At 38.1% G+C, this 12,997-nt stretch overlaps 1 long non-coding RNA gene across 2 annotated transcripts in view; it reads right to left on the bottom strand.

Moving 5' to 3' along the window:
• Positions 1 to 342: 342 nt before the first annotated feature.
• Positions 343 to 12,997, bottom strand: part of LOC115512371 — a 20,798-nt gene continuing 8,143 nt past the window's right edge. Inside the window, exons 2-5 of one of the 2 annotated variants that reach the window (XR_003968375.1) lie at positions 10,060 to 10,255; positions 7,874 to 7,973; positions 2,021 to 2,095; positions 343 to 380 (exon numbers count right to left, since the gene is read on the bottom strand). This is a non-coding gene — a long non-coding RNA (uncharacterized LOC115512371). Of the gene's footprint in view, positions 381 to 855; positions 2,096 to 7,873; positions 7,974 to 10,059; positions 10,256 to 12,997 lie in introns of those variants that run through there. The other variant, XR_003968374.1, reaches the window with a different exon arrangement.

The following is a 12,997-nucleotide window of genomic DNA, read 5'->3' as shown; positions in this document are numbered from 1 at the left end:
TAACAGCAGACATGTGATAAAAACCTGAGCATTTCAGTTGCTCAACTTCTCAGTATAAGCCAGCAATGTGGTCAGGGCTTACCTAAAGAACCTATACAGTTTTACTCCCAAAGATAGAAATGTATTGTCCAGCACAAAGCAGTTGTCTTTTCCTCATCTTCATTGGCCAGACCATAGTTTTAAAAATTTTTATGGGGCGCCTGGGTGGCTTAGTCGGTTAAGCGTCCAACTTTGGCTCAGGTCATGATCTTGCGGTTCATGAGTTTCAGCCCTGTGTCAGGCTCTGCTGACAGCTCAGAGCCTGGAACCTGCTTCAGATTCTGTGTCTCCCTCTTTCTCTGCCCCTCCCCTGCTCACGCTCAGCTCACAGCTGTCTCTGGCTGTCAAAAATAAATAAATGTTAAAAAAAATTAAAAAAAATTTCTTATAGCTTTATTGAAATATAATTGACATACAGTATATCACATATATTTAAAGTACACAATTTGGTAATTTGACATATGTATACACCCATGAAACAATCACCAAAATCAAGATAATAAACATATGCCTCACTACAAGTGTCTGTGTAGTCCTTTGTAAACCCTTTCTGTTCCCCCAACCCAACCCCTCTTCCTTGTACCCACTTGAAGCCAATGATCATTTTGTCCTATAGCTTAGTTGGCATTTTCTTTTTTTTTTTTTATATATATATGAAATTTATTAGTTGGCATTTTCTATAATTTTATTTAAATAGAATCAAACAGCATGCCCTCCGTGACTTTTTTCACTCAGCATAATTATTTTGAGATTTACCTATGTTGTGTCACTCAACAGTTTTTTGTTTTTTGTTTTTTTACTACTGAGTAGTATTCTTTGTATGGATATGCCACAATTTCTATATCCATTCACCCATCGGTGGACATTCTGGTTGTTTCCAGTTTTTGTCTATAACAAATACTCTTGTATAAGTGTTTGTATGGACATAGGTTTTCTTTTTGGTAAATAGGTAGGAATGGAATAGGTGGATTATGATAGGTATACATTTACCTTTTTAAGAAACTGCCAAGCTGTTTTCCAAGTGGTTGTACCATTTTACATTCTCACTAGTTATATACTGAGAATTCCAATTCCCCCTGACCTGTTATGACCAGTCTTTTTAATCAGCCATTCTAATAGGTATGTAGTGGTATAGCTCATTGTTATTTTAATTTGCATTTACCTAGTGACTAATGATGTTCAGCATCTTTTCATGTGCTGTTTTGCTGTCTATATTTCTTCCTTGAGGAAATGTCTCTATTCCCATTGTTTATGGAGTTCCTTTTGTTTGTGTTTATTTACAAGTGACAAATTAAACATTTACAGCTGGCTCAGAAGATTTTAAAAAGTAATAAAGTCATAACAAGGTATCATATACATGGAGGAATATGAAAAAGGCATGAAGGATTCAACTCATATTAGCTATTGCCTAAGTCACTTCCAAAACTAAGAGTGCAGAAAGCAGTATATGCTAGAGCTGGCTTATACTGCTTTATGAGTACATTTAAACATTTTTAGAAATTTTGCAGGCTGTTAAACACAGCCTTTATGAAGAATTAACTATGTAAGCTAACAATTATGTTAAAATCCAATATATAAGAATAATAAATATCAAAATTCATTTCCTCATTTTACTATTATCCATGTTTTTGTGGTTATGGTGATCATATCCGTATTATAGAAATATTATAGTTTGATAATACATACCTTCTTCTAATTCTGTGTTCTGTGATGTCCTGTGGTAGCCTGAAATGAGCCACAGTGGGATATTTACCCCAAGAAATTTGCAAACACCATAATCAAAGCTTTTTTTTTTTTCTTTCCTGGTGAGCTAGTTGTCAAATATTTACTAGGTCACCTGTAATGACAAGGACCTTCAAACTGCACTGGGTTACTGTCCACGATGAATAATTGAAGCCTTAGTCACATGGAGAACTCACCTTTGTGAAGCACTTAATTCCTTAAGAACAGATTGATATTTTTGCTGCAGGGTAAAGCTTACCGATTTTCCTTGCTGCTCTGTTTTTTTTGTTGTTGTTGCTTTTTTCACTTCCAGATTTGGGCATGCCAAAATCTACTGGATAAGAGAGGATGCCAATACATTATTTCTGTAGTCCCAAGTAAAAAATACAAAATTTTATTTGGAGTAGAACGAGAAGGGCTGTTAAATACAGAAAACTGTAATGGGCAAAAAAAAGCAGGAAAGGCAAACAGCTCTATATAACCAAATTTCTACTCATGTAAGAATAGGGGAAACTAGACAAAAATGAGAGGGAACAAACGAGGATGTAAGAGGAATGTTTGGTCTGAACCCCCAATCAGCTTTCTAATGGTGGACAAAGCATTTTTTTAAAGTCTAAACTTACTGAAGATGTTGGATGTTACTGGAAATGTAAAGTTACAGATTCAGTAACATACTACAGCAATCCAGAGATAATCAAATTATGGGGGACAAATTCCTGGGGCACAACATAAAGCTACTGTTATGGTTGAGTGTCCATTACAATTTAATTTTAAAAACAATTAGGAGAAACTAAGGATTTCAGAAGGAACAGAAACCATCTTAAAAGTTCACAGTCTAAATTAAAGGCATATACATTTAAAATATAAAAGAAACAAACATGGCATATGACTTTCAGTAAGACATTTGTTATGTCTCACATGAAATTCAAATTGAAGTTAAAGTGTTTGCCTGACATGAAAAGATGCTCAACATCGCTCCTCATCAGGGAAATACAAATCAAAACCACACTCAGACATCCCCTCACGCCAGTCAGTGGCCAAAATGAACAAATCAGGAGACTATAGATGCTGGAGAGGATGTGGAGAAACGGAACCCTCTTGCACTGTTGGTGGGAATGCAAATTGGTGCAGCCACTCTGGAAAACAGCGTGGAGGTTCCTCAAAAAATTAAAAATAAACCTACCCTATTACCTAGCAATAGCACTGCTAGGAATTTACCCAAGGGATACAGGAGTACTGATGCATAGGGGCACTTGTACCCCAATGTTTATAGCAGCACTCTCAACAATAGCCAAATTATGGAAAGAGCCTAAATGTCCATCAACTTATGAATGGATAAAGAAATTGTGGTTTATATACACAATGGAGTACTACGGGGCAATGAGAAAGAATGAAATATGGCCCTTTGTAGCAACGTGGATGGAACTGGAGAGTGTTATGCTAAGTGAAATAAGCCATACAGAGAAAGACAGATACCATATGGTTTCACTCTTATGTGGATCCTGAGAAACTTAACAGAAACCCATGGGGGAGGGGAAGGCAAAAAAAAAAAAACAAAAAAAAAGAGGTTAGAGTGGGAGAGAGAGCCAAAGCATCAGAGACTCTTAAAAACTGAGAACAAACTGAGGGTTGATGTGGGGTGGGAGGGAGGGGCGGGTGGGTGATGGGTATTGAGGAGGGCACCTTTTGGGATGAGCACTGGGTGTTGTATGGAAACCAATTTGACAATAAATTTCATATATTGAAAAAAAAATAAAGTGTTTGCCTGGGTTTTAGTAAGGTACAGTACCTTAAAGTACTAATAGTGATAAAGATTTAGAGTGATGCACACTGAAGAATAGCAGTTTGGTATTAAATTGGAAGGAACAAATAATCCTTAAACCAGGCAGTACCCCATGTAATCACTTTACTAATAAACTGGACAAAAATAAATGGAACTTTTATCAAACCAGCAGGTACAGGCTTTATTTTTTTTAATAAATTAAAATGAAATTAAAATTAAATTAAAAATGAGGTGCCTGGGTGGCTCAGTCGGTTAAGTGTCTGACTCTTGATTTTGCCTAGGGTCATGATCTCTGGGTTCCTGAATTCACAGCCCGCCTAGGGCTCTGTGCCAGGTCAGTGCAGAGCCTGTTTAGGATTTTCTCCCTCTTTCTCTGCCCCTCCCCTGTTTGTACTCTCTTCTCTCCCAAAATAAACAGATAAACTTAAAAAAAAAAATGAGGAAATACATATTCCCAAGGAGATATCTTCTTTCTCTATCTCCAAACTTAAAATTTTATAAAGGAAATTGAGTAATCTCACATGAAAATACCTAAGAATATATGAAATTAATAGATACAATAGAGAAGTGCCTGCTAAACATTTCCACAATTAAAAAGAAATAAATCACTGTTTTTTCCCTCGTCCTGATTCCCAAAATCAGTTCCTCTTTTTTTTTTTTTTAAGTTTATTTATTTTGAAAGAGAGAGAGGAAGGGGGTGTAGAGGGGCAGAAAGAGAGAATCCCAAGCAGTCTCCTCACTGTCAGCGCAGAGCCTGACACACAGCTTGATCCCAAACTGAGATCACGGTCTGAGCTGAGATCAAGAGTTAGATGCCTAACTGACTGAGCCACCCAGGCACCCCATCAGTTCCTCTTTTGACTGACTTATGTAAGTGATTCCATTTTCTAGTCACCAGGATTCACTATACTTGAATAATCTTTTTCTTTCACTCTTATCAGTCTCCACTTTTATTTCTTTAGATCTTCAAATGCATATTACACCTTAAATTTTATAATATGCATTTTAAAAGGTTTTTATCATCATTATATTTGTATAACCACTCTGTGAGTTAAGCAAAAGTTATTAACATTTCATCATTCTATTAAAGGCCTCCAAGGTGACTGGCATGTAAATAAGCAGAATCACACAGGTTAAATGACTTGCCCAAGTTGACAGGACCAGTAATTACAAGTCCTGTGATTCTAATGTCAACATTCTTTTCATTACACCATGATGTCTCTCATCAACAGCTCATATTTGGTCCATTACTAAAGATTCCTAGTGGGTTTCTCTGCCTGTATTCTTACTTCTTCAGTCTATCTAGCATGTCACTACCGTATTGAACACAGTTTTTATGAAAAGATACCACAATAGGGGTAGCTCAGTCAGTTGAGTGTCTGACTTCCGCTCAGGTCATGATCTCATGGTTTGTGAGTTTGAGCCTCACTGTGGGCCCTGTGCTGACAGCTCAGAGCCTGGAGCCTGCTTCAGATTCTGTGTCTCCCTCTCTCTCTGCCCCTCCTCTGCTCACACTCTGTGTCTCTCTCTCCCTCAAAAATAAAAAAAAATTAAAAAAAATTTTAAAGATACCACAATAAAGAAATTTCCAATGGTTTCCTATTATATAGAGAATAAAAGTCAGACCTTTATCCCTGCTTTCATACATCAAATCTCTTAATCAAACTGGGCTCATGTTCCTTCAAATATCCTTCTAACTTGCCTGAGACTATGCCTTTGCTTATAGCAGTGTTTCCCTTGAGTTACAAATCCCTGAGTAATAGTTATTACAGGGGACTTGGACATAATGATGTGTCTGTTTTTCTTATATATTTATTTATAGTTTATATGCTAAACATGTATGACTAATACCTTGTGTGTTTTGATAGAGAGGGGGCAGGGGCATCCAGTAAAATTTTTGACATTAAAAATGTCACAAGTCACCAAGGACTTGGTGTGTCTGGTTGGCTCAGTTGGTGGAGCATACGACTGACTCTTCATATCGGGGTTGTGAGTTTGAGCTTCACATTGGGTGTAGAGATTACTTTAAAAAAAATGAGTTGTCTGCAGTTCCACTTCTAATAATAAAGAACTAGGTGGGTTTTGATTATGCTTTAGCTGAGAATAACTAGCAACTAGAAAAGTGGGCCAAGAAAAAGAAAACCACATTTCTTTAAAGGCACTAAAAAGCTACCAAACTGGTGAAGATTGGAGGGCTAAGATCTAGAAGAGGGAGACACATCGGAGAGATACTTGAGTATTTAGGGCTCCCTTTCTGCTAGAGACATCTGACTCTATCAAAAGCAACTGAGAAAGTGAACACAGATTTTTGCAAACTCACAGGCCCAGGAGGGGGCAGGGAGGTTGAAAACTGGAGTTTAGGGCTCACAAGGAAGAAATAAACACCTCAGTCTTTTAGCTGAGGGTAGACTTTCACAGTGGGTAGACTTAGTAGTCAGTTATATGGAGTTGAGGACAAAATTAGGGAATTGGAGAAAGTTCAGAAGAAAATATGCAGATAGATTTACAGAGACAAAAGGAAGAAAATGGTAAAAAAAATTTTAAAGGTGGAAGAGACTTACAGTGTAGAATTTTATTTTATTTTATTTATTTTTTTTTTTAATTTTTTTTTTCAACGTTTATTTATTTTTGGGACAGAGAGAGACAGAGCATGAACGGGCGAGGGGCAGAGAGAGAGGGAGACACAGAATCGGAAACAGGCTCCAGGCTCTGAGCCATCAGCCCAGAGCCCGACGCGGGGCTCGAACTCACGGACCGCGAGATCGTGACCTGGCTGAAGTCGGACGCTTAACCGACTGCGCCACCCAGGCGCCCCTACAGTGTAGAATTTTAAAAAGTCTAATATAGTTGAGACCCAGAAGGAAAGGGATAAGAGACCATAAAAAAGTGATACTTGAAGAGATGTCTAAAATAAGTAAAAGGCATCATGCCTCAGATTTAAGCAGCACTATAAACCTTAAGCAAGAAAAAGGCAAGGAAAATCACACCTAAGCACATCATCGTAAAATTGCTGAAAACCAAAGAGGAAAAATTTACGCATCCAGAGGAAAAAGACAAATTACTTTATCAAAACGAATGACAGTAAGACAGCTGCTTTGCAACCAAAATGATGCTATCTTTAGAGTACCAAAGGAAAATACTGTCAACTTAGAATTTACATTCAAACAATATAACTTTCAAATAGGCAAAATAAAGTTTTTTCAAACAAACAGAAATTGAGAATTTGACACCAGCATTTCTGCCCTGTAAAAAAGAGTGGACTTTGGGCAGAGAGAAATGATCTCAGATAGCCACTCTCACGTTCTGGAAGAGATGAAGAGCAATGAAAGGGAAAAATACATAGGTAAATCCCAATAAATAGTAAGTTTACAAAACAATGCTAATATATCATGTTGTTAAAAACATACAGATTTAAAACATAATAGCACAGTAACTGAGAGGCGAAGGAAAATAGTCTTAAAGTGGTCTAAGGTAATCACATTGTCTAGAAGTGGAAAACGTACTAATATATACTAGGCTTTTAAAAGTCATGGATGCACATTCTCATTTCTAGAGTAACTAAGAATATTAAAAGAACATAAAACCACAAAAAATCAAAAGAAGAAGATGAAATAGAAAAAACACTTGAACAATCCCAAAGAAAGTACAGAAAAAAGAGCAAAGAATAGGTGAGACAAAAAACAGCAGGATGGCAGCTTTAAAGCCTGTATATAATAATTATACTAAATGTAAATTGATTATCCCAATTAAAAGACAAAGACTTGGATTTATAAAGGTACACTTTTAACCTGTTTTCAAGAGACAAATCTTAAATATGAGAATGCAGAAAAGCTTAAAGTAAAAAGGTATATCATGCAAAAACTAATAAAGATGGTGCGGCTATGCTAAATCCAAGTAGATTTTAGACAAGAAGCAATTCAAGAGATAAAAAGTTCATGTGTCCAGGGGCGCCTGGCTGGCTCAGTCAATAGAACATAGGACTCTTGATCTCAGGGTTGTGAGTTCAAGCCCCATGTTGGGCATGGTGCCTACTTAATTTAAAAAAAAAAAAAAAAAAGTTCATGTGTCCAAGAGTCCTAATAGGAAACAAATGATACATTCAGGATCATTTAAAGAAGGTTTATTTACAAAGGGACTAATTACAAATGTGTGTGTGTAGGGTATAAGAGAATTACAAGAATAGGTTCCAAGAGACAGAAGAACTTAATCAGAATCTGGAGGGAGAGAGAATTGTGAAGAGTTCACTGTGAGACAAGTAATGACCTGTGGTCAAAGTATAAATCCAGTTCAAGGTAACCTCTAGTGGAGGGGAAGAAAAGATATGCTCACCTCACTCTTTTCCACTAAGCAATCTCTTCCCATCAGTTACAAACTCATCATGGGGTGGTGTAATCAGCTCTGGAACCATAAACATTAGCACCCTAGAGTTCTTCATATATGGCAGGGGAGAAAGAAGTTACAAAACATAATCATAGTCTCTTAAAACCTGCTTTTTTAAGTTGGTCATGAGGCCTAGATTCATAAACATAGCTGTTTTCTTTCACCATCCATTCTTTTTTTTTAATGCTTATTTTTGAGAGAGAGAAAGAGGGAGTGAGCGACAGAGAGAGAGCATGAACAGCTGGGCAGAGAAAGGGAGAGAATCTGAAGCAGGCTCCACGCTGTCAGCACAGAGCCTAATGGCTCAAACCCACAAACCATGAGATCATGACCTGAGCTGAAATCAGATGCTTAACCAATTGAGCTATCCAGGTGCCCTATTCACCGTCCATTCTTGGTTTCTTTCACTTTTTGTTTGTACCTCACCTGGATGGGATTCTTACCGGGTGGGGTACTCCCAAGAGTCATTCTTATAAGATGAGTCCTAGCAGAGGTCCTTTTTGGGTTACCCTAGTTTTTTACTGGACTATTGGCTAAGAGAATATGAACAAGCTTCTCAGAGAATACTGTTACAGTCCATATACAGTCATATTTATTCTGCTGTATAGCAGCAATGCAATTTCCCCCTGTTAAAAGGGATCCCTCACCCTGCCAGTAGAGTGACTTCCTTCTCTCTTGTTGGTTAGTGACAGAAAAAGCCCAAACCTGCCAGTGAACAGTGTCCACTTCTAATTCGTTGAAGTATTAGGAAGCATTCCTCTCTTTAGTACCAAGTTTACTACCAAAACCACTAAGTCCAAAGTTTCAGGGACCAAAAAATTCTTCAAGTGGGTTTTTAGGTATAATAGAGAACCTAACAAAAATGCATACATGTGTACCCCAAAAGACATACAAAAGAATGTTCATAGCATCAGTCTTTGTAATAGCCCTAAATGGAAACATCGCCAATATCTATCAAAGGTAGAATGGGTAAGTAAATGGCAATATATTCATTCATTGTATAACAATGAAAATAAATGAACAACCGATCCAGGTAACAACATGGATAAACCTCACAATGTTTTCTTTAAAGATTTTTTTTAATGTTTGTTTGAGAGAGTGAGAGATGAGTGAGCAGGGGAGGGGCAGAGAGATGAACCTCACAATATTAAACAAAGGAAGCCAGACACAAGAGAATACAGTTATGTATTCAATATATATAAAAGTTAACCATTGGCAAACCTAATCTTTGGTGTTAGAATTTGGGAAAGTGATTACCTTTGGGAAGAAAGAAGAATAATGACTAAGAAGGGGGCATGTTAGTGTTGTAGCTATTGATGTGGGTGTTGATTACACAGTTATCTTTACTTTGTGATAAATTGTGCTAAATAATTATATTTGTGTACTTTTCTACATGTGTGTTATGCTTCCATTAAAAAACTTTTAAAAATTCATATAATAGCCCTCCTGTGTGTGATGTGCACTTTTTCTGAATGCTTTTAAGATATTTTTCTTAGTTTTGTCAGTTTGACAATAACACGCATTGGTAATTTTCCTACCTGTGCTTCACTGAGCTTTGTGGATCTGTAATTTCATGCTTTTCACCAAATTCAGAAAACATGCTCCCAGTTATTTAAAAAAAATAGACATATAGAAAATAGAGGGACCATGCTCATCTCCACTATACATACCTTCTGGGAAAGATGGCACTACATATTGGTTACTGCATTTAAGCATAATACTTTATTCTGAAGTCTGCATCCTAAATTTGGAGGTTATTGTCTCCTGGTTGGCTCCATAAACTGAACCAGTTTTCTAATTTGTTCTAAGTTCTTGTCCAGCCTGTCAACTCATAAGCCACTCACAATGAACCACTCTATACCCTTACCTCAGGCCACGTCTCCTAAAGTTCTCAAGGAAAGGATTTCCCTTTACTGTTGTGATTCAGGGCCACTATTGAGCGATGGTGTTGTAAGTGACCACTCACACCCAGCTATTGCCAGCTCATTGCAGACCCTTTTGTGAATTAACAAGACCTAAACTTTTTTCCTTCATTAATTGGTCAGAGGGAACCCCCTTTGAAGCCAGTGTATATGGATTGAGGAAGAAGTGCTGAAGGAATAGGGGCAGGTACTAATAACAGTAGTCTGAGTCACCTGCTTATTCAGTTTAGTTGTGGCCATGTACCCAGTTTTGTAGGGAGTGAACTGCTGTTATGCCCATCCAGTTGTATGATTGGTGAATCAGATAACACCAGTTCATGACGAGTAGTAGTTCGATCATTCACATAGTCACTTGATGTCCTATGGTCAGGAGTTCCATCTCTATCAGGTACCAGCAGCAAACGAGGAGCTGCTTTTCAAAGAAACAAAACAAAACATTGGTTGAGGAAGATAGATCTTTACTCAAAAACCAAGGAATCTTGTAATTCTCCTATTGGCACTTACCCTCAGAGGCTTCATAGAACATCTCTACCACATGAACTTCCAATACCATTGTATCTGCCTAACCATAAGGCCCAACTGGCAAGACAGTTTGCTCTGGGCCCTACTCAAAATTACAGTTACCCATAAAACAGGTTAGGTCACCCAAAAGTACTATTTTGTTGTCTCCAGAACCTAAAAAGGCCTGCCACACATTTTGCCTTTTTCTTTACTGTGGTGGTGAAAAACACAACAGACTGTCACTCACTTGAATGGATAACCTAACAGGTCTCTGGCCATTGAATCCCATGTGGCAGGTCCCTGAAGTTTTACAGGGTTTTTCTTGCACCTTCTGCTAAGCATATGTCTTACCAAAGCATGTAGAGTGTTTACTACTTCCTGCTCTTTGGGCTCATTTAACGTTCATTTCTATAATAGACCAGTGTGATATTCTATCGCATAGCAAGATGATCAAGGTCCCTTCAGCACAGAATAGAAAGGTGGCACAGTGCTGAGACAAGACAGTAAGGGCTTACTGTTGTCTCTGTCAGTTAAACACAATCTACTTCTGATTTCCCTGAATAACTGGAATGGGAAATGAGGGGGCACTTCCAGAGCAATACCTATATATCATATCAAAGTCTGTATTCATTTCCTCCAATGAAGATACCACACCTATAACAGCAACTACAATTGGCATCTTTGCCTGATAAAATCTTGCAGTAATCCAGTCATTCTTTACTACCCATCTGGTTTTTATACTGTCATTCCCTATGACCCATCTGGTGACCACAAAGGGAAGTTAAGTGGGAATGTGGTATGAATCACTATGCCAGCATGGTGGCACTAATTTCTACAAGTTCCCCAGGGATGCAGTACTGCTTTGGTGAGAGACAAGCAGTTATGAATTTCTACATAGCCCTTCCTACCATAATAGCATTCACTCCATTGGACAGGAAACTAAAATGAAGACTGCTTCAGTTATTAAAATATGTCTATTCTTACTACACATTAAGACTGGAGAAATAACCCCAATATGTGTCTCTCTGGACTCACTGTTAACCCAGATGCAGGCCAAGACTCCATCTGTCACTTAAGTTTCCTAGGCCTCCTATTTTAACCAGTTGTCCAGGATTAGGTTTTGGGTCTCTAGGTATTAATATAAGTTAAGAGACAGTATCTAATAAGCCTCAGGAGGTCTGGTATTTTCCTTTCTCCAGGAAATGGCCACTAGAGAAGAATTAGGGCAGTGATCCCGTAATTTGCTCACCAGGGGAGCTTCAAAAAATATCAACGCCTGGGTCTCACTCCCTGAAATTATGATTTAATTGGCCTGGATGTTCTTGAGAATTCTACGGTGGTCTAAAGTACAGACACGTTTGGGAAGCATGGGATTAGGGGAAGGTTCATGGTTATACACCTGTGGCAGCATTGCAGGATTTTTCTTCAAAGGGACCCAATCTTTCTCCATCATCAAAGAGTTCCAGGTCTGTGAACTGGATGAGATGCTTCAAATTTCATTATGACAACACAAGTTAGTTTAGAATTTTCCCACCTATATATGTCAAGCAGCAAATTAGTAGGCTACTTAATCTATTACTTAATCTGCTTCCTTTCTTGTTATCCTTTAACCATTACCACCTTTCCCTGAAAGTCAAAACACTCTGATTAACGTTCTCTTCTTTGGATTATTATGGTAATTGTGCCCACCATGTCTCTGATGGTTATATGCCATCACGTGGCCTCTACCAATTTGAGATTATCTTATTCTGAGATCAGGAAACTCAGTTCTACCACAGCATTTATCACCATCAATCTGACAAACAGAGGGCAGCCACTTCAGAGCTCTTTAGGGATGCTTATACTTCTATCACCAATGCATCCTTAATGACTTGGTAAAAATGGAGAATGTCTAAGGAGCCCTTGTTTTCTCTTCTCTACAGTATGCCAGAGTATTTCTTGGATTCTGAAATTATTACTTCAAATTTCATTTCGAGGTCATTTATTATTTGTAGACTGTTATTGAGCCCATGCCTCATCCTAGCAAACTATTAATGCCAATATATGAGATGTTGATTCTCAGGTGAGTGCACCCATGCCAATAAATTTGCCATGATAAAACCTTGTATTGATTCCCCCTTGGTGTAACATCCTTAGAACCCACTTCTATATATACTCCTCAGGTTTCTGCTGATCAACATGGTAAGGTCTTTAACTCCTGTGTAGGTTATCTCATGCCATAGCAGGCCACATACTTCTCTGATTAGGTGATCTTGAGATTTATCTAGGGATACTGTGAGGTGATGAAGGTACGTTCTGAGAACAGATACCAGCCTATGAGAGAGCTGTTCCCAGTGCAGTCACCGAAAGCCTCTATGCAGAGGAGGCTAGTTTCCCCAGAGAGCCAAGGAAGTTTGGGGGATATGCAGGTTCAGCATTCTCATCTTCATTCTTGTCTGCTCAAAAGTCTCCATTCTGTCTTAGGGCCCCACATCTTTCTCACCAATGCTCTACCCTTAGACTAAGAAAACTGGAAGAACTGAATATTTTATTGGTACTACAAATCTACCTTTTCTGCCCACTGCTTATAGGAGATGAAGGACTCCTTCAAAGCTGTGGTGGAGGAGTTCTGACACTTTATGTTCTCAGTAAAGTCCTCGTTTTTACCTTT

Source organism: Lynx canadensis, chromosome B1, assembly GCF_007474595.2.
Source record: "Lynx canadensis isolate LIC74 chromosome B1, mLynCan4.pri.v2, whole genome shotgun sequence".
Lineage (NCBI taxonomy): Eukaryota > Metazoa > Chordata > Mammalia > Carnivora > Felidae > Lynx > Lynx canadensis.
This window is presented reverse-complemented; position numbering and strand designations above follow the sequence as displayed.